A 24,275-nucleotide genomic window follows, 5' to 3' on the forward strand; every position below is an offset into this window, starting at 1 on the left:
ATATCAGGTGTGAAGCGTCTAAGGTATAGATATTATTATTATATTTTTATTATCAATATACAAAAAATCAGCTCGTTAGGGTTGTGTAATCAACAAAACTTGGTTGACTACGGAACCCTAAAACGTAACCCTACAAAGGTCTGGTAAACCCGGTTAAGCGTCAGAGCTATCGACGCCGCGCAGTCTGTATCGAACTTGGCACCGCTACAAAATATCGTTCGAAGGATCATTTGAATCGCGTGTTGTATATGGGCAATTATGTTCCGCCTAGCGCCTGATTATTCTCACATAATTCAAATGAACTGTCGATAAAATCCATAACAAGTGAAAATGTATGTTTGTTAGATATTTCTAAGTTGCCGAACCGATTTAGATAAAATATGGTAAGGAGATACTTTAAATCTCGGGAATGGATTATATAGGATGGTACTATCTATATATATATACAATATACAATTTGCGGCACAACCAAGTTGCTGAAAAAACCTTAAACTAAAATACGAAATCATTATATATTATAATATTATAATGATTTCGTATACTGAAACAGCAATGCAACAGGCAAAAATTACTGTGGCAAGATGGGTGATAAACCTTACAAAGGCTTTTTTAATCGCTGCTCAATTGACGGTTCCTGCGCGATCGTCTTTTGCACATTTATGCCTATGTTCTTGAGGACAGGCGTTTATCTATTAGCCCATCAACTTCCAAGCGGCACCCGAGTGTCGCATAACAATTGAATATCTATTGTGCCAGAGATTCCCACGATCGAGGTAAAAGGAGTGAGCACACTGAGACGGGCCGTGCGGGGGCTCAGCGAGCCGGGGCTCATCGCAAAAATCCGCCTCCATACAATTTGTATGGAAGCGGAAATCCGCTGCGCCCCGACACAATGTGCGATACGCGCATCCGATTCCATACAAATTGTATGGAGGCGGATTTTTACGATGAGCCCCGGCACTCTAAGCCCCGGCACGGCCCGTCTCAGTGTGCTCACTCCTTAAGGTAGTAAGTTGGAAGCGGCAGCAAACAACGTGTCGTCGCGACACTACTGGTTTCTATGTATTTCTATGATAAGTGTCGCTAGTTTCGTGTCGCTAGCTGCGGAGGGTGTTTCATAGAATTACATAGAAAATGTAGTGTCGCAACGACACGTCGTCTGCAGTTGCGACGTGTCGCTCGAATTCCAACGTGTACCTTAACATAGCGCTATTGCATAAACGCGCTATAAGCATCGAACATCAGACATCAAACTAGTCAACAAAATATTATATATAAACTGAATAAAAAAATCGAAGGCCAGCCATTAGTCACATAAATTGCAGTAACATTAGCACTTAACTTGAATCAAGACACTTTAAGTAGGTACTGACTTCTTCATAGAGTAATTCGTAGGACAAGCTGGTGCCGTTTTACTTCTTGTACTTTATAAAAAAGTAACTATTTGACCGAGCTTTGCTCGGTATTCGATGAAAATGTCATTTTCTAAAAATGATTCCTAGCTAGATCGATTTATCGCCCCCGAAACCCCCTATATACTAAATTTCATGAAAATCGTTGGAGTTGGAGTTGGAATCGTTATATATATATACAAGAATTGCTCGTTTAAAGATATAAGATATATTTAAACTTTCATTCAAAAGCACTTAAAATAAAGTTCGCGATACAGTTTAAAAATAGTTGGCATTTAAGCGCTGCCTTGAAGCGGTTTTGGAGTTCCAAGGATTAGCACGGGCTCGCATTAAAACGTACTTTAAGTTATTAAATTTCATTTTAAAAATGTTACTTTAACATACAAGAGATTTGTGAGAGCTTAATATTTTTTACATTTAAAATTCTCTCATGGCAAACCATGGCAAGACTAGAGAGAATAAGAAAGTAACCGAGAGCATTAATCCATTTTGATGTGGCGATATTCACAGATAACTATAGAGCAGCCTTTCCCAAAGTGGGCAAAAAAACCCCCTTGTGGGCGCTGAAGATCTGAAGGGGCCGCCCGCCTTACCAGTGTGTTGTGGGAACCAGAAATAAAAATAGGGGCGTTGTGTAGAGGCTTAGGGGATGATTTGTAATTTTATTTCATCTGGATGCATTTTAAATTGAAACCATGGGGGTCGCCAAAACATAAATTGTTCTAAAAGTGGGCAGTGGACAAAATTAGTTTGGGAACTACTGCTATAGAGTAAAAAGTGCAACAAAGCGACTAAAATAGCAAGTACTACAGTTGTACGTTTAGCAAGGCTACCATAGACTATATAGAGAAAATTTCTTCCTGCATAAGGAAGAAAAGTGATTTACTAAGGAAATCCATTATTTTGTCCCTGTCATTGCAGTCCTGTCATTTACATATTAATTTCTAGTCCTTTGCATTCCCAATTTAGTTTTACTTACCCCGCTGGCAATGCCACCTCTGTCTCTAGTATTTGCTACGCATCCCTTAACCACAAAAAACACCATCGCATGTAGACATCAAATCAAAAATATTACTTGTTGCCTTCACCACGATGGCAATATTATGACACAATTAAGGCCCATCGCCCGTCGTAATAGACTTCGACTCATCCTATACAGATGAAATGATAAAGGCAAATGACGTCATTAGTCGGGTCAAAGCGATCCTGGAAATAATTTTCTTTTCAACGCCCAAAGGTACTTTTGGGGGTTATTCGACGCTAACGCCCCTAAACCCCTCCTTTATCCTTGCTAATAAATATTTCTCAACTTCCAAATTTCTTTTATGAATATTGCTTTCGTATTGGCAATGACGATACATTTTCTTTGATGTCATTTAGATAGTTGGTCATTTATTATATTTATGGGTGCTGTATTATTATTATAATTTGTCTTATACTTACTTAGAAAAATATTAGGTAGTTAGGAAAAAGCTTTCCTTAAGAAATATGCTAAAAGATATTCTTGGTAAATATTCTGATCCATATTCTTCGTAAATATTCTATTACATAGCGCAAATTAAATAATCGTCATCATTATGTATCTAGAAATCACATTGAGGTATCAGAAAAATATTATATTTCTAATGTAAAATCTGTAGTAGCAACAAAATAAATGAATACGTATTTGTAACATAATATTTTATTAAAGTGTGTTACAGACACACAAATACACGCACAATAAAACAATTAATAATTAAATCTTAAAAATAAAGTGCACATTTTTAGGTCATTAAACGTTGGTTGGTGTTCAAACACCTCCGTGGTCTAGAGGTATAGAGCGCGGCTCTTGACTCGGAGGTCGTGTTTGGTTAGGACAATGCAGGCTGATCACCTGATTGTCTGACAAGTAAGATGATCCATGCGTCGGATGGCCATGTAAAAAGTCGGTCCTGCACCTGATCTCTCGCCGGTCGTGTCGGTCTTCCGTCCCACTGGGTTATGAGAGTAAAGGAATAGAGAGTGCTCTTGTGTACTGCGCACACACTTGGGCACTATAAAATTACTCCTGCGTAGCTGGCCTGGTTTCAATGAAACCGGCCACCGTCACCGAAACCGGTGTGGGAGCAATTAATGTTTTTTACAATCACATGCCACATCAGACCCACAAATAGTTTTTGATCATTAACGATTCTATATTTAGAACACACATCCCTCAACTGTGTGTCCTTAAAAAATCCTATTAACAGTTTTAGAACAACAGTTTTTGCTATAAATATCTGTTGTATTTTTACACATGCGGCGCAGCTGTGGAGCTCCATCGTGTCACTCTCTGTCACTCAACCGAACAACAAAACAACGGAACCAGGTCGATACCACTTCTATGAGATACATCACACGACAACAGAGTTACCAGTTTTTTTTGTGCCAAGTCGGGAATTTGGAACTTTTTGAGTGAAAAAGCGGAATTCTTCAGTCAAAAGGGGGACAAAGAAAAAAGGTATAAAATTTTTATCTTTTTATTTGCGTTAAAATAACGTTTACGTGACAATAGATAGCAAGAGTAGCCAAAGAAAATCCACCCCTCTACCTCCCATACTGTTATCTTCATTACGCATCTTTCTTTCTCAGCACGCTGCACGTACGTTTGGGCTTTTCCCGAAAAGCGGAACTGAGTATGTCCCGCGCGGGCCGAGCTGGACATTAAATTTTGATGAAAAAATCGGGACGTCCCGATTCAAGTCAGAGTTGCCAGACATCCCAAAATCGGGACGTACTATGGCAACGCCGCGCTGCACGACAAGTTTCTCCGAACGTACGCACGAAATTTAATCCCGCGGGTACCGTACTTGACGTGAAACATGTAGTTTATCTCATTTCCCGTGGTCTACTCTTAAATGTGCTTGCCAAATTTCATAGTATTCGATCCAGTTTTAAAGCCATTTTATTCGCAAGCATGTACACGAACCATAAAGTTAATATACTTAGCGGAATAGATAAACCTCAGAATACAGAACAAATTCTGTTATGTATTCTGAGAGAGAGAAACAAAGGCCAGAGCAAGCGAGATGTCATTATCAGTAACACTGCGTGTGATACATGACAGCAGAACTCTTTTTTTGATGTCCAGCCGGCACTTATCGGCACGTTGACAATTTAATCGCATAGAAAGATGCTTGTGTAAGTGTATACGTACACATATTTTACACACAGATGTAAATCAATTCCGGTTTCGTTGACAGCTCGAGATTGTTGCTCTATTCCGCTAGGTATATTAACTTTATGATACGATTTTTTTTTCCTGTTGACCTACTTAAAAAAAGGAGGACATTTTAATGATTCTGTTTTGGTTGGAAAGGGGATAAATTATTATAGTCTGTCATTTTTGTCGGTCGTGGTTTCTATTCTTTCGCCTTTCTACTGTATACATGCTAAATGGGCAGGTATAATTTACTTACTTATCTCTTAACGATATGATTAAGGTGCTGCAAAGTGCAAGGGCATATTTATTGTGATAGATTCTGTAAGAGTTATGAGCCGTAAAGTAGCAAGACAAATGTGTACGGCAGCCGGCGAGGAGCCAAAACTCTCATTGGGAAACTTTACAACAGATATCGGAAAATTCAGGATTAAAAATTTAATCTAGGAGAAGAAGCGATTGAATCTGGAAGACTCTGACAAGATAAGATTGATTTTGTATATACAATCGATATAATATTATGGATAGAGTATAGTATTAATATTATTTTGATTTCATAAGACATGTACGTTTTTTGCCGTAGCATTTGGGAAAACACGTGCTGATTGCGGATTTAGCTCGGATTCAGCGTGGGCCGCGCACAATATTTTTGTTTCCTATATACGGCCTTCCCGTGTGTAGGAAACTAAATAATAAATATTATAAGGATGTCGATCGAATCCAGTTGGACGCAGGCCTTCTCAACGGGTTAGTTCCCGAACCAGGGCAAGATCATACAGATGTTTTAAAAGTAATTTTATTAAATAATATTTTTAATTAAAAAGATTTAGTTTGAGTTTGATAAACGATTTAGCCGCTAGCCGTAACGAAGTAGCCGGTGACATTAATGTGCTGACTTGTGATAAAGAGACCGAGCAGGAACTATAGGCAGCGCTTATGAAATGTATAAGGAGACCGAGCAGGGACTATAGGTATAGCACAATATGTTTTTTTTTATTAAATAAGGGGGCAAACGAGCAAACGGGTCACATGATGGAAAGCAACTTCCGTCGCCCATGGACACTCACAGCATCAGAAGAGCTGCAGGTGCGTTGCCGGCCTTTTAACAGGGAATAGGGTAATAGGGGAGGGTAGGGAAGGGAATAGGGGAGGGTAGGGAAAGGAATAGGGTAGGGGATTGGGCTTCCGGTTAACTCACTCACTTGGCGAAACACAGCGCTTGCGCTGTTTCACGCCGGTTTTCTGTGAGAACGTGGTATTTCTCCGGTCGAGCCGGCCCATTCGTGCCGAAGCGTGGCTCTCCCACGTTTAAATATTATGTAAATATTATTATAATGTCAAGTAATTAGTATCATTCAGTAGTCAAGTATCATTCAACATCAATACCAGTGCCCGGCACATTCGTTACGCACGTGCCCTTATACTGGATGTTAGGGTTAAAACCGTTATCCCTAAAACCATCAAATGAGCCCGTCAAAGTGAACAACTTTTTCTATGAGAACAATGCTGGGAACTCAAAAAAATACGCCATAACATGGCAACATTCCGGATACGGATACTCTACACCAGCCTTTCCCAATGTGGGCGATAACGCCCTTTTGTGGGCGCTCAAGGTCTGAAGGGGGGGGTGGGACCCAGGAGTATTTATTTCATCAGGATGCATTTTAAATTGAAACAATGGGAGCTTAAGAGGATTCCACACCGCCCTTTTTTCCATACAAACGTTGTCCCCTGTTTCCTCCCTGGATAATGCTAGTAGAGTTATAATTTTTTTCCTGAATATCTACGGCCACTAATACAATGTCCCTATGTTTTCTGTTTTTTCATTATTTAATTATTAAATAAGATATGAACGTTCAAAAACCCAAAAAAATGGCCAGATTTTCCGCTGTGTTCAAACGTCCAGAAAACAGATTTGGCTAGATTATACAAAAAAAGCAAAACATAGGAACACAGCTCAAGCCTTTTTTTAATCTTTAATGAAAAAAGTACTTAAATCGGTTAAGTTTTGGAGAAGGAATCAGGGGACAACGAATCGTTGATTTTCTGGATTTTCTGCAGTTATCTCTATCGCGTTCTGCGGTATAGGCTTGAGGTAAGGGAGACAGCTATAGATATTACACGTACTTTTTTTTCATTTCTCTAGCCCCTGTTGTATCCTCTTAAAGTGGGCGGTATATAAAATAAGTTTGGGAACCTCTGCTCTACACGTTGGCAAAAAGCACTGGATCAATGTGTTGGCCCAATATGTACAGCGGGCTTAAAAAAGCCTTGTTATTAAGTATCATAGTACGGAACTAATAAACAACTATATTTTCCGGCCTATCGTTGACCTACATACTACGCATTCATTTTTATCGACGAAAATCAAGAATACAAATCAGTAGTATTTTCCGTATACAAGGGTCTCGTCCTTTATTTCGGTTTAGGAAGATGTGGTATGGTGATAAATTCCCAATTCTTTCTGTCCCGTTGAGCTGTTGGGACAAACGAGATTCGTCCCTGTCATGTCGGTGAAAAACAAAATTATTTTGTCCTTTTTATTATCCTGCGGTACGAGAGATGGTTTTGGATGTTGGAACTAAGTGCCTTATCACACTGGCGATTAGCGAGCGATTTTTAAGCGACGCGACTGCGCAGCGCACACGCCGCGATGGCGCGGCGTGCACGTCGCGACGACGCTCGTCGAGGCGTGGCGTGGACGCCATTTTGTACACTCGTGACGTCAGAATCCATTTTACTGCTGAGTTTCCAAAACGCTGAAGGCAAGCTGCGTCCACGCCGCGCAATCGCGGTGTCATCGCGGCGTGTGCGCTGCGCAGTCGCGTCGCTTTCAAATCGCTCGCTAATCGCCAGTGTGATAAGGCCCTAAGAGTGGTTTGGTGTACGTAATTTATATACCTAGGTGTCGCCAGTGGCTTTGTTGCGCGGATATTATTTTTTTTCGCGATAAAACTAAACGCTTGCGCTAACTACACGGTTCTTTTCCGGAACTCAAAGTAGCTTCGACAAATATTATCTGAGGTGAGCGGTTTAAGCATGAAGTGTAAAATACAGCTGGGGGGTGATCCAAGATCTTTTCTTTATCGCTTCTTTATAGAATCGCCGATCAAAATGTATGGAATTGACATTAGACGAGTCGAACGTCAATATCATAATATTAAGGTTCGCGCTCACTTTGTCAGCGCGTGCCGGGGCGGTACGGGGCGCAGCGCAGCGCAAAATACGCTATAGGCTATAGCACACTATTTCCGGGTCGGGTCGCATCGCATTGACGGATTTTAACGCTCACTGTGCCGGGATTTTGAGCCGAGGCTTGCCGGGCTGCATCGCATCACATCCGTGCTGCTTCCTATAGCACACTGTTGCTGGGGCGCAGCGGGTCTTGCCACTCTCACTCCTTTAACGAACGCCTATGTCAATTCCATACATTTTGATCGGCGATTTTATAACGAAGCGATAACGAAAAAGTCTTGGCTAAATGGCCAGATATAGCAGAGCAGACATGTATAGCCAGACATAACGCTTTAGAGAAAGAGGGGTATTCCCTTGAATCCTCTCGTACGCCGCGGCGGCGGTCTTCTCCCTCCGTCTTACGAATTTTCGATCAGGTCACGTGTCCTGAGTCCTGACGTTAGTTTAAAATTATTTTCAAGTCCCAAGAAACAAGAGAGTCTGCTTATTTTTGAAGTTTTCACATCAAAAGCAAGCATACTACTTTCTCAACATCCATTATATTTTACGAACTATAAAAAATATACTCAAAATATTTTGGCCAGAGTTTTTGCTTCGTATATTCTGCGCTGTTAAATTTAATAACGTTAACCGTATCTGCATGATATCCTGTGGTTCCATCTCTGTATATTTTGAATGTTGCACTTAATGTAATGACGGTTATTCTAGGTAACTTTGGAGTTACGACCTCTTACTTCTAATGTATACGATAAAATCGTCTAGCCATTCGAATATTAAGTTTGATGTTGAATGAAAACAGTGTTTGGGGTTTCATAGTGGGGTTTTCGGCTTGTCACACTTGACGGAGAAATCTGAGAAACTTCATGATAATTTTTCATCATCACGAATAATTTTAAATGACTAGATGATCCATTTCTCATCATAAAATCTTCCCTGGGCCCCACGAATATTTAAAGACCAAAATTAGTCAAATGGGTTTCCATTTGGCTAATTTTGTACTCGAGTTCTAGCGAGGCTAACAAAATTGAATTTTTGTTTAAATATAGACGTAGATATAATATGACATACACTAGAATGTAAAACGCGAGAGACACAACAGTGTAGCAAAACATCAGCAAACTAATAATTATTATTAGCCTAACAGTTTGTGAATATGACACAATACAAAATACTGCAAAAGGCAAACTAAATGTATGTATTTAATAGTAAAATAACGATAATTTTGTTGGACGAAATCTGTCGAAATGAGAATTGATTATGGCACCATTATAGTGTTGAATTAAACCCAGATTATATTAATGTTTAACGTTGTTCGGTGATTACAAATGCGGTTTCCTAAATCCTAATATGGGCTAAACGCTTTTTAATGCGATATTTAAACCAACACCCCGTTGTAATGACGTGGACGCCACAAATTGGTCCACTAATATTATAAATACGAAAGTGTGTCTGTCTACCTGTCTGTCTGTTACCTCTTCACAACCAAATCGTTGACACAAACCAGCGTTGCGAACTGTGTTTTGCAACATATGCTGAGTAGGCGCCGATTTGATAAGACTTGTATTTGAAATGTTATTGATTATTTGTATTGTACATGTTTTATTGTTTTACCAAATAAAGTTTCGTTCTTTCTTTCTTTCTCTCTTACATATCTCCATACCAAACAGCAAACGGACTCAAAAGTCCCGGAAAAAGACAAAGGATATTTTTATCCTGGAAAAATGTACGGAGCCGCGGGATTCATCTAGTAAAGAATAACATAAACCGCACATTTCTATAAGTTTTGTATTAAAAAAATAGTGTTTCTGAGGTTTCGCCCGTCTGAGAAAGTATTCCTGGCGAACAAACATTTGACTCTATTTGACTACAACTATATTTATACAGGGTGTAACAAAAACAAGTGATAATAATTTAGGGTGTGTACGTGTTCCCTGTAGAGAATTCACCGTGAAAGTAGCAGCGCTGAAAGACCAAAAATTTTTTTCACTTTTGTATGGGGAAACTCGTGACGCTCGGGCCCTTGCCCATACAAAAGTGAAAAAAAATTTTGGTCCTTCAGCGCTGCTACTTTCACAGTAAAATCTCTACAGGGAACACGTACACACCCTAAAGTATTATCACTTGTTTTTGTTACACCCTGTATATTATATAGGGGTTAAATTTTGACTATCTTTCCACCACTCTCAGAGTGGAACATTAATTATTTAAAATAAAATATGTAATGAATTCAAAATGTTGACATAAGGCAAACATTACACAGTAGGTTTTGCTGTCAGTTTTACCACAGTCACGACTGTGACTGATGCATAACCTGTCGTGTAATGCAGTGACTGTCGTGGTTGCATGAAATTGATTGACCGTTATTTGGATATTTTGGTTTTTTGTCATGCAACTGTCAATCATGACTTTTGAGTGAGTGTTATCACATCTGCCAAAATAGGAAAAAAAAAATAGAAACGTATACCTTTGAAAATTTTGGCTTTGACTGACATAAAACTGAAGAGAATTGAGTGACCGTCTAATACCATTCGTCAGACCATCAGTCAAACATAATTCATGATTGACGGAATTGACTGTCGCTTGTATGAGCGTGTAGTGGATGCCTAAGCCACATACATTATTTAAGTCAAACTTTTCATTAAATTGAAAGTTAATCATAATTAAAATTCTCTGAGTACGGCGGTTTTTGGATGTCTTTACCATAATATTTGTGTGAAATTTCAAGTTTCTAGCTCTGTGCATTGCTTATCAATGCACAGAGCTAGAAAATGCTATATCAGTTAATCAGCTTTTCATTGTATTACATTTTGCTATTGTCACTTTCTTCATTTACTTTTTTATTGCCAAAAAGAATAAAACAAAGAGACAAAAACGTCTACACGCCCAATAAAAGGAGGAAATAAAAAATACAAAGGCACTAATAAAATCTAAGCACTTGTTATATTGAAGTTTTGTGTTTGTTTTATTTTGGCAGTCGTCAGCGGTATTCCGTAATGATAAAAACTTGGGCGAGGGCCCGGGAAAGGACTTTTACAAATCGCCCTTATTTCTCACATCTATCTGATTAAATCCGATGATTTGTAAAAGATGTGTTATCATCTACATGCGTGAAATATTGAACAACAGATGGGTTTTTATTTCGATGATTTAGCAAACTCGCTGCTAAGATGGCTATGGAGAATAACCATAGAGAGAAAATATATAAAACATAAGGGGGGGGGGGGGGGGGGCAGTAAAATACACGTCAATTTGGGGGATTTAAGAACCTGTTACCTACTCAGCGCAAAATGTTTTGTGTCATAATCAAACTAATTAATAAAAGCCAATTTTCATGAGTTTTTGTTTCAATATACCGGACCTATCATCTTCTCGAAACAGGTAATTGGTATTTCCATTCCATTGGTATTGGTAGGCCCATTCATGCCTAAGCATGGCTCGCCCACGGCTTTATAATATAAATTATGTAAAGCAGGCAGACGATTAAATATTTGTTAATTATTATCTGTATTTACCTGTTTAATCTAACTTTTTTAATCAATAAACGTGTTTATTTAAGTAAATTTCTAATAGCTAGGCAGAGTAAGGCGCTAGGATAAAACGTGTAACTGCACCGCAGGCTGAAAAAGATTGGGAACCCCTGGATTAAGACATTTTCTCCCGATCCCGAAAAATAGTAGGTATGCGTTGTAAAACTTTTCTACTTCTACCACAAAGAAATAACTTATCTGACAGTACCTACGACTATTCTCTATCAAGTTAAGTCGTGGATAGCCTGTCCGGCACTTATTGGGAAGTGGTGAAACAGCTCCTTAATATCAACTTGATAGATAGAGTATTGAGTATCTGTCAGATAAGTTATGGATAGCCTAATCGTCGGAAGTGGTGAAACAGACCCTTAAGATAGTTTAAATTTATTATATTCTATTTTAATCAGTTTTTCTATCCTTTATTGAAACTTTTTTAGCTAAATCTACCTGGTAGCTAATAATTCTTTAGCTGCTCATTGACGTATATTAAATTACATACCTACATAAGCTCGTTATAATCTCTCTGACGACCTTTGTGGCTCAGTTAGTGGCGCGTTGGTAGCGCAAGCTGGGGTTCGCGGGTTCGAATCCCGCCGACGGAACAAAAAGTTTTCAATGTTCCTGGGTCTTGGATGTGTATTAAATATATGTATAATATAATACAAATCTTAAATATATATTTACTTAATATAAAAGTATTAAATATATTTTCGTTGTCTGGTACCCGTAACACAAGTCCTTCGGGTACTTAGCACGGGGCCAGACTGACGTGGTGTGATGCGTCCATAGATAATATTATTATGTATTTTAATAATTTCATCCAAGATGTTTTAATCAGTGAGTCCACATTTACCCAGCGTTTTAATAAAATTTTCACTTTATATAGTAAAGTCAATCTCGATAATCCAGCTCCATATAATAGATGTGACGTACGGCCGGACAGGACAAATTTATAGCGTTAAACCCTGAAAAAAGGACTAAGGTCTGTATTATTTTATGTCGGGCACATTTTAGAGCCCGGGCGCGTACTAAAATATTTACAGACATACATTAACAAGAATGAGCACACGAAAACTGAAGTAACATTTTGTTTTATTAGATAATATAAAACTACTTTAAGATTCAAAACTTTGCTTTAAAATTTAAATATCTAATTAAGACGCCTCCCCTACGGAGACACCGTAATTTACCGTTTTTAGAGCCTAATCTCATAATTTGAAGGCTATAAAATTATAATAAAAATACAGCAACAATCTTCAGTAAGTATATGTTTCCTTTCATAGTTATTAATTTTCTGTTTGTTTTTATACTTACTCATGGTATCAGCTTTCATAGTAATACCAATTTATTTTAATTCAAGCATACATTCAGTACTGTTGTCTTTTTTGGCATGCCTAGAATCTTGAGAAAAAATATTTCTGATCCTTTCCACGCCGCAAGAAGCTTTAATCATCAGAAGACTCCACTAAATCCGCAAAGGAAACCCCTCTGACCTCAGACGTTTTAACTAAATCGATTCCCGGTGAAAAACGTTCACCTTGTGATATTTGTGAAACAGCCCACGAAGGGACGCGGACGGGACAATCAGGATAGGGACATAAAGAAGTCGACAAAAGGGACCGGTCTTGTGATACCGAGGGTTGAGTCAACAAGATCATGATATTTGCACTAGAGTCTAAGGCCGGTATAAATAGTCAGTACTCAAGATGCATCTCGGTCTCAAGACACAGTTCAGGCTCTGTGATTGGTTGGCTGTCAAAATTTGTACCAATCACAGAGCCGAACCGCGTCTTGAGACCGGGTCACATCTTAAGTATTGACTATTTATACCAGCCTAGAACATACAATTCATACTTCCATGCTTCCATACTAATATTTTAAATGCGAAATTGTGTCTGCCTGTCTATTTGTCTGTTACCTCTCACACCCAAACCGCTTAACCGATTTTTCTAAAATTTGGTATTCTTATATCTAAAAATTGCACGAAATTGAGAACTCAAATTCCATATCTCAAAAACGACTGAACTGATTTTGATGAAACTTGCAGTATTCCCTAAGTTGAACAATAACTCGTACAACAAAAAAATAATTATTTAAATCGGACTTATAGTTCCGGAGATATACGAGCACAAACATAAAAACATACATACATACATACACTTGAAATTTTGCACATATTTTGTTCAGATGCTGATACAGACTAACATATTACGAGTATATGTACGAAAACGGGGCAGTTCTGAAAATATTACATACATACGCGTCGAATTGATGACCTCCTTTATTTGAAGTCGGTTAAAATGATTTGAAATAAAAAAATAGGATTGTATGTATAGCCAGATATATAAGTTAGATGATGAAGTAGGTAAGTTATAAGGTTTGCTCAAATATAAGGAAAAAAATCGGCCAAGTGCGGTTTGGACTCGTGCACAAAGAATTCCATACTAGAGCAGAAATAGACAAAAAATGTGTTTTTTGTATGGGAGCCTTTGGGTCCGGAACCCTCAAAATGAGGAATTACTCTTAGGTTGTAAATTATTAGTAACCCACTCCATTCACTCATGTATTCAATAATTATTATATTACAGTACAATTGGACAATATAACATAACATAATGTTAACATATGAGCCTGTAAATGTAGAAATTATACAATCTAGAAAACAAGTGTTTATGATAATATCATAAACAGGTCATATTTTACATCTAATTTCATAAATTATTACTCAATCCAAACATTAATATAATATGATTGTATTGCAAATTACTAATTAGAATTTATGTGATATTCCCAAACTTTTGGAAGTAATACAAATATAATTTACTGTATGAAAGTTTAGTTTAAATTTTTAACGGACCCTAAATCATGATATTTAACGTGTAGATTTTGACGACAGGATTGGTGATGCTCTGATCATGTCCCGGGAAAGGACGACATGTGTATGTATGTCGAAAAATGTACGGTTCATGCAATTTAAATTTCAACACAACGAAGTTGCGACTTGCAAGTGAACATCTAGTAGTGTTTCCCAACCTTTTTCTGCCACGGACCCCCAGGAAGTAAAGCACAGTTTTCACGGACCCCCTTAATAAAATAAACAGCAAAAAAATCGGATTACGTATCCAGAGATATCCAGAGATGACATCGCGGACCCCCAAACGTATACTCGCAGACCCCAGGGGTCCGCGGACCACAGGTTGTTAAACACTGATCTAGTATATATTTTAGAGTTCCGTCCATTTTAAATGTTACCATCATTTTACAGTTTTCTAATTTTAAGCACGGTGGGTCCAAAGTGAAGTGACCCAATCTGTTGCGGTAGATTTATTATTCATAATGCGATGCTCAATAAAACCAATATCAAGTTTAAAACTGCTGCTCTTGATTTACGTTCCGTATGCGTTGAGAGGGTTAAACGCGGTACGTTATTCTGTAGGGTTAACATTCGATAGCCGCGTAATCCTTTTTGTTACTCGGTCCCTGTTAAGAATTTGAGTATTAACCCACATGTTTTTTATTGAGTTATGAATGCAGTCTTGTTCTAAACAAGCTAAAAGCTAAGCTTTGTGAGGGCTCGCGTCGTCACACCTTGACTGACCGATGATAACACATCTACATATACATAAATAAAAATTACTATGTTAAAGCACAAATCAATAGGCGTGATAGTTTTTCCGTAAAGTGTACCACAAAATGTTAAGATTGTGGGATATACTAGGGCTCTCTTCGCTCGCCCTGATTAGGCTGATTTTCCACCAGAGCTGAGCGGAGCTGTGTTGCGAGGAATGTGTTTTTAAGAACCAATAGCATCGCCGCGCTGAGCGATGTCATGGCAAAGTCATGTCAATGAAGCGATTCTATTGGTTTTCAAAAACACATTCCTCGCAACACAGCTCCGCTCAGCTCTGGTGGAAAGGCAGCCTAATGACTCATCTTCGGTAGAAACGCAGCCAGAAAAAGAACATGATTGCATTCATAACCATGTGATCTGATGGTTGAGCTTGACATACACCACCAAATTACGTTGATCCGTCATCTGCCTCTGATAGTACTTCTGCTCGAGACTGTACGCATAGAAACACATAGTGGGTACATACCGCGACTATAAACGGAGGTGTATTTCAGGATTAGGAATGCGAGCAACATTTGCGTCCAAGGTGCCGTACAAGTGTTGTTTTTTAGTATAAATATAGGTCTATGAGTAACTGAACTACAGACTTAAGCACGCAGCAAGAGTTTGTCTAATTACACTAAGCTAACTTGTAAGGGTTAGTTCACATTGTAACGTGACTAGGCAAGAAATAGGGAATACGCTAAGGTGCGCTGAGCAGAGGGCGCTATTAGCACTTTTAGTAATTATAATCCGACTTAATCCGACATGTTGCACACGTCATATCGGAATATTGACATAAAAGTCGTCAAACGTCGGAAAAACTTTGTTTGCTGTTTTTTTTTTTTTTTTTCGAAAGGGTCTAAGCTACTGGTCTGGTTAAGACCATGGTAGTTTAATCGTGGCTATAACTAGTGTGTTGCTAGTTGGTTTGGAAATAAACAATGAGGGGGGCCTGGCCCCCTCCCCTAAAGTCACACGTGTGACATTCTAGACGGGCAATATTGGGGAGAGCTACGAAAATAAGCTATTTTTATCTGAAGTGGGGATTGTTTGCTGTGTATGCTGGTGCTGCACTCTAGCGTGAAAACATTGAAGTAAAATATCCTATGGTGTATAAAATTCATTTCTGCCAAAACTGTCACTTAGCTGGCCCCTAGACGATCAATTATATTGTGCAATATCACGCTTCAATTTTATTGAGCAGTTTATTTGACAATAAAGGCGGCCAACCCACCGCGGCGCACGGAGAGGCTGCGCGCGTGCGTCAAGCTTCGCTTTGTAAGAAAATATATTATGTGACTGTGTCCACTGCAACCCACGCACACGCTACGCACGAATTGTGTCAAGTCGAAGAAATAAACCCATGCACATCCACGCGTGCGCGTGGCCGTGCACAGCGTGCACCGCGGTGGGTTGGCGGCTTTAGATTGAAGGCGCGCGATGTTATTGAACACAACAACCGTCTGGGGTTGATATTGATCAACCCTAGACGATCGATAATAATATTACGAAATATTTTTTATTGCATTTTTTTAGATAAGTAACTCTGGTTTTAATGTCAAAAGAAGTGTCTGTAACAAAAATAAATAAGCATGCACCCATATGACCCCTACCTAAATCATCAGTAATTGACGAAGAAGCCAATGACGATGATGACTCTATGTGATACAAAAAACTAATACCATCAAAGAGCCAGAATTAGTGATGGCACGGTAATCCCACAATCGGCATCAAAAGAAAATGGCCGATACGACAAAGGCGCTCCACTAATCCGCCATAAATCAGGAATATAATGTTATTTTTCCGTGATAAGTAGACGATCAGTAGAACACGCCATGGATTATATCCCCATCATGAGATTAAGGGTGTTTATGGAATGGCGCAATATGGCTTATGTGGTTTGAGACGTAAAAAATCTGTGAAAACATGGGGATTGGGGACTGAAAAGATTTATTGACAGGCGGTTTCACAGTGTTTTATGAAGTGTGTATTGTATTATAAAGTTAACGGCTGCACTCAGATATAATAGTAACTTAAGAATAATGAAATTAACATTAGGACTTATGCTCTAGGTATATTATTTATGTCAAACACTTAATTTATTAATTAATTAAGTTATCACAATGACCCCTGTCTGGGAGGTTGCCGTATCCATCCTGGCTAACAAAAGTTGGTACTTGGTGGGAATTAGCGTTGGGCCAACAAACAATCCCAACTTCATCCAGACAAAGGAACCCGTTAAAAATAACTGCAATAAACCTGCTGTACGTGCTGCAACTGTTGTCGATTTTTTATTTATTTGGTGGTTATTTAATTACTCTGTTCGTGAATCGTGGACAGCGGGGCTATCACGTGAATGGCGATGGGTGTCTATGGTAAAAGATACTAACAAATTTTTTGTCCGTTTTTCTCAGCAGGCTACTTTCCGAAAAGATATCATTGTAACTTGACTTGACGATAATAATAATTTACTTAATTATTTTTTTTTAATTATTTTTTTTTATGATATAAGGGGGCAAACGAGCAAACGGGTCACCTGATGGAAAGCAACTTCCGTCGCCCATGGACACTCGCAGCATCAGAGAGCTGCAGGTGCGTTGCCGGCCTTTTAATAGGGAATAGGGGAGGGTAGGGAAGGGAAAGGAATTGGGGAGGGTATGGAAGGGAATAGGGTAGGGGATTGGGCCTCGGGTAAACTCACTCACTCGGCGAAACACTGCGCAAGCGCTGTTTCACGCCGATTTTCTGTGAGGACGTGGTATTTCTCCGGTCGAGCCGGCCCATTCGTGCCGAAGCATGGCTCTCCCACGTACAAATAATTAATTAATAATTTACTTACCCATTCAAAATTATGTGTATACGTATGTCTGAGGTATGAAAGTATTTTTTGCGTCTTTTACATTTTCACTTCCCCTATGGACAGACCTATGAAAAATAAAAGGTGGCATCTATTTAAATTTTTTTTTTGTAAAAAGAAAAAAAATTAATATAGATGGTGTAACTTTTATTTGCATTAAAGAAAAAATCTTTCACAAAAACTTAAAAATTATGAAAAAATACTATGGTTTTGCAAGGGAATTAATGTTTATTTCCTATGAAATTGGTCCGTTTAGTCGACTGGGCGTAAATAGTGAGTTTCCAGACGACCCATGCCAAGGGAAATATGTATAAATCCCGTTTAAAACGTGCTAGCAACTTGACAAAACTGAAGTCAAGTGACTATAACCTGATCTATTTGCCACAACAGCTTTAATTCGCTTGTAGTAAGTGCCAGAAGAATATTCTAACTCTATGATATACTAGTAGAATAAATTATTAAATAGTAGAAGTAGAATAAATCGCAATAAACTCATAATACTAGCAATAAAATCTTAGTAAAATTGACTAAGCATTAACAACAGAACATGCAAATAATTTCATTGAATAATGAGCAAAAATGAGATTTAAAAAAGGCGTTTAGCTGTTCAATCTTTAGTTACTTATAATAATTGTTTACCTTATCCTAGCAGTAATTTATAGGAGTCTAGCAAATATGCGAGTTATTGGCATAAACGACATTCGCACCGAACGCTGCATCCTTAACTATTTTTCTTGATTGGTTTGTAAATTGTATCATATTTATGTTCGAAATTTTTATAAAATATTGCATACCAATTAAGCTATATTATTCATAAACAAATTCTTCTGCGACACGTGGAAATGCATTATAAACGATAATAACAATAAATTGTAACAACGTCATGTAAACTAGTTTTGATAATTTAAAATTTTGTTGTTATTATTTTTAGCAATATTTCGCGATTTATTTCGCGGAATATTGCTAAAAATAATAACAACTAAATTTTAAGCCATGGATTTCCGCAAAGTAACGCCTGATTCCATTAACTAGTTTAGATAATGTAAAAGAAGAGAAAAAGATAATGAAGTTAAAACAAATACTATTTTGGCTGTCGATACTTTTTCCGAAGTATATAATATTTCTTTTCATAATAAATCGGAATCGAAAAGCTAATGACACCAGATAAATAAAATAAACATGAGTTGGTAACATTATCAATTAGTTCTTAACTTTCTTATTATTCACGACGTTATCAAAAGAAGTATTTACACGAAATTGTCATTATCAATAAATAATTACCATGACTTTAATTCTTACAACCAAACACAAAAGTAAAACGAAGAATTAATAATTTTTTTTATTCTTCGATTTATATTATACACTGGATGCGCTTGCAACTCCGATTAAAAGTGTCCTATGTCCTTTCCCGGAATCAAAGTGTCTAAAATCTACATACTAAATTTTAGCAAAATGTTTTTTTTTATTTATGTAATTTGGGGCCGTCTATGGGCTGTTCGCCCATATCCTTTTTTTGCTATCTTTGTATATAGGTTTTTTATACGCCTCCGTGGTGTAGTGGTATAGAGCGCGGCTCTTGACTCGGAGCCCGAGGTCGTGGGTTCGATTCCCGCGTTGGAAACATGTTATTTCCAAGTTTGGTTAGGACAATGCAGACTGATCACCTGATTGTCTGACAAGTACGATGATCTATGCGTCGGATGGGCATGTAAAAAGTCGGTCCTGCGCCTGATCTCTCGCCAGTCGTGTCGGTCTTCCGTCCCACTGGGTTATGAAAGTAAAAGAATAGTGAGTGCTGTTGTGTACTGCGCACACACTTGGGCACTATAAAAATTACTCCTGCGTAGCTGGCCTGCTTTCAATGAAACTGGCCACCGTCACCGAAACCGGTTTGGGAGCTATTATTATATAGGTTTTTCGCACCAAGGATAATTGAATAAAGCCGGTGGTAGCCCAGTAGCATCAACGTTCAGAAAGTGTTTAAAAAAAACTTTATTAATTATTGTAATACCTAACCTAACTGTAATTGTAGTATTACTATTACAGTTCAGTGGTTTGGGCCTGCGTCAGTGTGTTTGTGTGCTTTACCTCTTCAGTAACAAACAAATAGAATAGATATACACCTTCGCATTTATACTACCTCTATTAGTATGGATATTGAGCTAGGCAAGTATTTTTATTGCGTCCTAAATGGAAATAGTTTTAATTAAAAATCAATTTAGGATCGATTAAGAGATAGTATAGTAGGCACAGAAGGTATAAGGCTACGTTCAGATTATAAATATTGACACACTGATCACTGAACTGAAATTTCTAGGGCCTTGTTACACCCACCGACTAGTAGAGTGGCGAGTCAGTGCTCTCGTCGGCTCTGTGTAATCAGGCCTTAAATGTAAAAACCTAATTTTATTAGTACACACTGAGTTCATCACACAATGTGTGGAGACCGATCCATCTGCTTGGACTGAAGTGACTGATTGCAGGCCAACCGGACTGAACTCGTGCACACACTTAGGGCCGCGCCACACCGGATTAGGAATGGCCGCTCGAGGCGAGCACTTTTAGTGTCATGTAATTTTAAACTTTATCTTCATTATTGTAATACATAGTATCGCTTGAGAAATCGCGGCCGGCGGCCACGGGCGGCCGTAAACTTCTTAAGCGATACTATGTATTACAAATATTACAATAATGAAGATAAAGTTTAAAAAATTGATTCATAGGTAGACGGCGGACCTAAGTCATTTAGGCCCACCATCTGCCTATTAATCAATTTATTTGATGATAACATTACTGACCGGACCCAATGTGAACGAACCTTATAAAGTCGAATTAAATTTAGTCATCTTCTACGCACACAAAAGTAGCCGCTTGTGACTTCACAAGTTCACGTAATATATAAGAACCAAAAATACAATAACAAGAATTGTAAGTATGCGCTTCAAAATAAATAAAATAAATTATATGTACATAATATTTTCTTCAATATTTTTTTGTCTAAATAGACTACTAACTTTTTCACGAATTAAGTACCTACCTAAGTATGTATAAAACCTGCAAACCTTCAAGAAGAGAGCGTATTCCTTCTTAAAAGGCCGGCAACGCACCTGCAGCTTTCTCTGTTACAAGTGTCTTTTCGGGACTTAAAGTAATTTTATATTAAATTTAATCGCAGTTAGTTACTTGGTTGAGGCATAAATTTCGTATTTATTAAATGAATTTTAATATAATATAATATACCGTACATAATATAATATACATACTTATAAATTATAATATAATTATTTTTAGATGAGGATGGATTTCTCGCACGATAATTATATTTTGTTACTAGATGTCCCGCGCGGCTTCGCCCGCGTAAATTGGGAATTTTACAGAAACCGTACATTTTCCCATAAAATATTTCCCCCGTTTTTCCCACATTTTCCTGAGTTTCTTCGGTCGTATTAGTCTTAGCGTGATAATATAATATAGCCTATAGTCTTACTCGATAAATGATCTATCTAACACTGAGATAAGTTTTTAAATCGGACCTGTAGTTCCTGAGATTGACGCGTTCAAGCAAACATACTATTCAGGTTTATAATATTAGGTAGGTATAGATTTTTTTAATTATCGCTTGACAAACTCGAGTCTCGATTTAAAAGCATATGAAATGGTATAATATGGTAGTGATGATGATGATGATGAATGTAATTTGCATAGTAGCATTTCCTTTCTGTTCTTAAAACAACGCCGAAACTCCCAAACTTGTATCTATAAAGAATCAGGAGTTCTCTCAGCACCTTCCGAACCACGGTATACCAGGTATATCTCGGTGCAAAATCTTACTTGTTGGTAGCATATGCTTAGAATACTTCTCACGAAACCGAAGTCACCACATGTTTCCCTATAAGTTTTGAGGAGTTTCCTCGATTACTTATGGATCCTTCATCAGATCACCATTTTTTTGAATATAATACCAAATTGGTATGATACCCTATATACCAAAAGAAAAATTTTGAAAATCGGTTAACAAACAGCGGAGTAATCGTTGAATATAAGAAAACGAACATAACACCTCCCCCATTTTGGAAGTCGGTTAAAATTGTAGCCTATGTGTTATTCTGATGTATAAGCTATATTATTGTAAAGTTTCATTAAAATCCGTTCAGTAGTTTTTGCGTGAAAGAGTAACAAACATCCATACATCCACACATCCATACATCCAAACAAACTTTCGCCTTTATAATATTAGTAGGAAGTAGGATAGTAGGATTGATTCTAAAAATGTTGAATCTATAAAGTAAGGAACATTGTAAAAAAATGTGTAATATTATAAAAATTAAAAACATTAAATAAATAAAATTATACGATTAAACTAATAATTACTTTATATACGCTTACTACTACTCCTGTTTATAACATTGTTTCATGTCGATAAATAAAACCTGAAATAAAAGCAGATAACAAGAACAAGAAAACAGGCTTGAGGTGTCATCGTTCATTCTCAATTTGCATCTGACTGATACCACGCCGCGCTTCGATGGCTTACGAGTGAGTACTCATTTACTAACCAACTGAATATTCATATTCATCTATTCAACAATTCATTACAGGAAAATTTTAAGAGGATTCCACACCGCCATTTTTTCCATACAAACGTTGTCCCCTGTTTCCTCCCTGGATAATGCTAGTAGAGTTATAATTTTTTTCCTGAATATCTACAGCCACTAATACAATGTCCCTATGTTTTCTTTTTTTTCATAATTTAATTATTAAATAAGATATGAACGTTCAAAAACCCAAAAAAATGGCCAGATTTTCCACTGTGTTCAAACGTCCAGAAAACAGATTTGGCTAGATTATACAAAAAAAGCAAAACATAGGAACACAGCTCAAGCCTTTTTTAAATCTTTAATGAAAAAAGTACTTAAATCGGTTAAGTTTTGGAGAAGGAATCAGGGGACAACGAATCGTTGATTTTCTGGATTTTCTGCAGTTGTCTCTATCGCGTTCTGCGGTATAGGCTTGAGGTAAGGGAGACAGCTATAGATATTACACGTACTTTTTTTTCATTTCTCTAGCCGCTGTGGTATCCTCTTAAGGGGGCGTCTGCAAATTACGTAAGGTGTACAATGTAAACTATGTTTTTTTAACTATTGTATGCAGTATGCACCCTTAGTACAAGCGCCCCTTTTTAGGGTTCCGTAGCCAAATGGCAAAAAATGGAACCCTTATAGATTCGTCATGTCTGTCTGTCTGTCCGTCTGTCAGTCCGAATGTCACAGCCACTTTTTTACACGAGTACTCGCGTGGCCTACCATTGTAGGCCATTTAAAAATATTAATTGTTATAATTAAGTATTATTATTTTAATAAAATGACAATTATAATCAAAATTAATTACGTTCTTTAAAAACCAAAAACTATTCAATAAATTATGAAATTACCTACGAATAATAAAAACTAAGGAATCGTAACTCCCATACTATTACCGTTTTCAATTTGGTTCCTTTTGATCTGTCATGTAACGTCATCCTAGTACCGCTCAAGGTCACCTAAATATTGCAAATGTATTGAAATGTGTACCCGGTACACTTTTTTGACAAGTGTTGTGGAGCATGTTTTTTGACGGAGTTACTTTTCCTTAGTTTTTATTATTCGTAGGAAATTACTGAAAAATAAACTTTGTGAATTTCTATGAAAATCTGACAAAAATCGTACTGATGAAAACACACATGTGCGCTCCTTTTGTGAAACTAAGAAAGTTAGACTTTTCTTTGCTTTACGTTATTCGAGATTCAATCCTACTTACAAGTCAGAATAAAAACAGAAATTACAAATCTATAACAACTTTTTTGGCGATCGAATTTGGCCTAACATGCAGCGTTGACATGGCCCCATGGCCCATACGTATTATCGATGTGGGCTGGGGCTATGTTGGAATCTTAAAAAAACTAAATTTTGCCACATTAATAAAATACTTATAAGTTATTACTTCTATTTATAAACTCAATTATTTTTATATTTTTATAGCTGTCCCGGCAAACGTTTCTTTGCCATATAAAATATAATTTTGGCCGTATTATTTTATTGAAGTGACTAAATAAGTATGTCACCATGGCAACGTCCATCGCTATCCCGTCGCACAAACAATGGTCGCCGTCAGTCTCGAGTTGTTATTATTTACTATTATTTATTCAACAAAATATGCACTTATCAATATAAAAAGTACCGAGTAGCCGATTCTCAGACCTACTGAATATGCATATATACTCGTAATTTGGTAAAAATCAGTAAAGCCGTTTCGGAGGAGTACGGTGACTAACATTGTGACACAAAAATTTTATATATAGGATTATTTTGTCTTAGAATAAACGACCCTAAATTTTCTTAAGTCACCGGATTAGCTCATTTTTATATAAGTGTGACTCCTAGGCTAGGGTTTACAAAACTGGTAAATATTTGTTATTACTTTTCATTGGTTAGTTCAGCAGCCAACTTAGATCATA

At 37.5% G+C, this 24,275-nt stretch overlaps 1 long non-coding RNA gene across 1 annotated transcript; it reads left to right on the plus strand.

The window, feature by feature from the left end:
- Positions 1-321: 321 nt before the first annotated feature.
- Positions 322-11,133, plus strand: LOC121732525. The gene is made up of 3 exons (XR_006036391.1): positions 322-332; positions 5,121-5,124; positions 11,049-11,133. It is a non-coding gene; the product is annotated as an uncharacterized LOC121732525 (long non-coding RNA).
- The last annotated feature ends 13,142 nt before the right edge of the window (positions 11,134-24,275 follow it).

Source organism: Aricia agestis, chromosome 12, assembly GCF_905147365.1.
Source record: "Aricia agestis chromosome 12, ilAriAges1.1, whole genome shotgun sequence".
Taxonomy (NCBI): domain Eukaryota; kingdom Metazoa; phylum Arthropoda; class Insecta; order Lepidoptera; family Lycaenidae; genus Aricia; species Aricia agestis.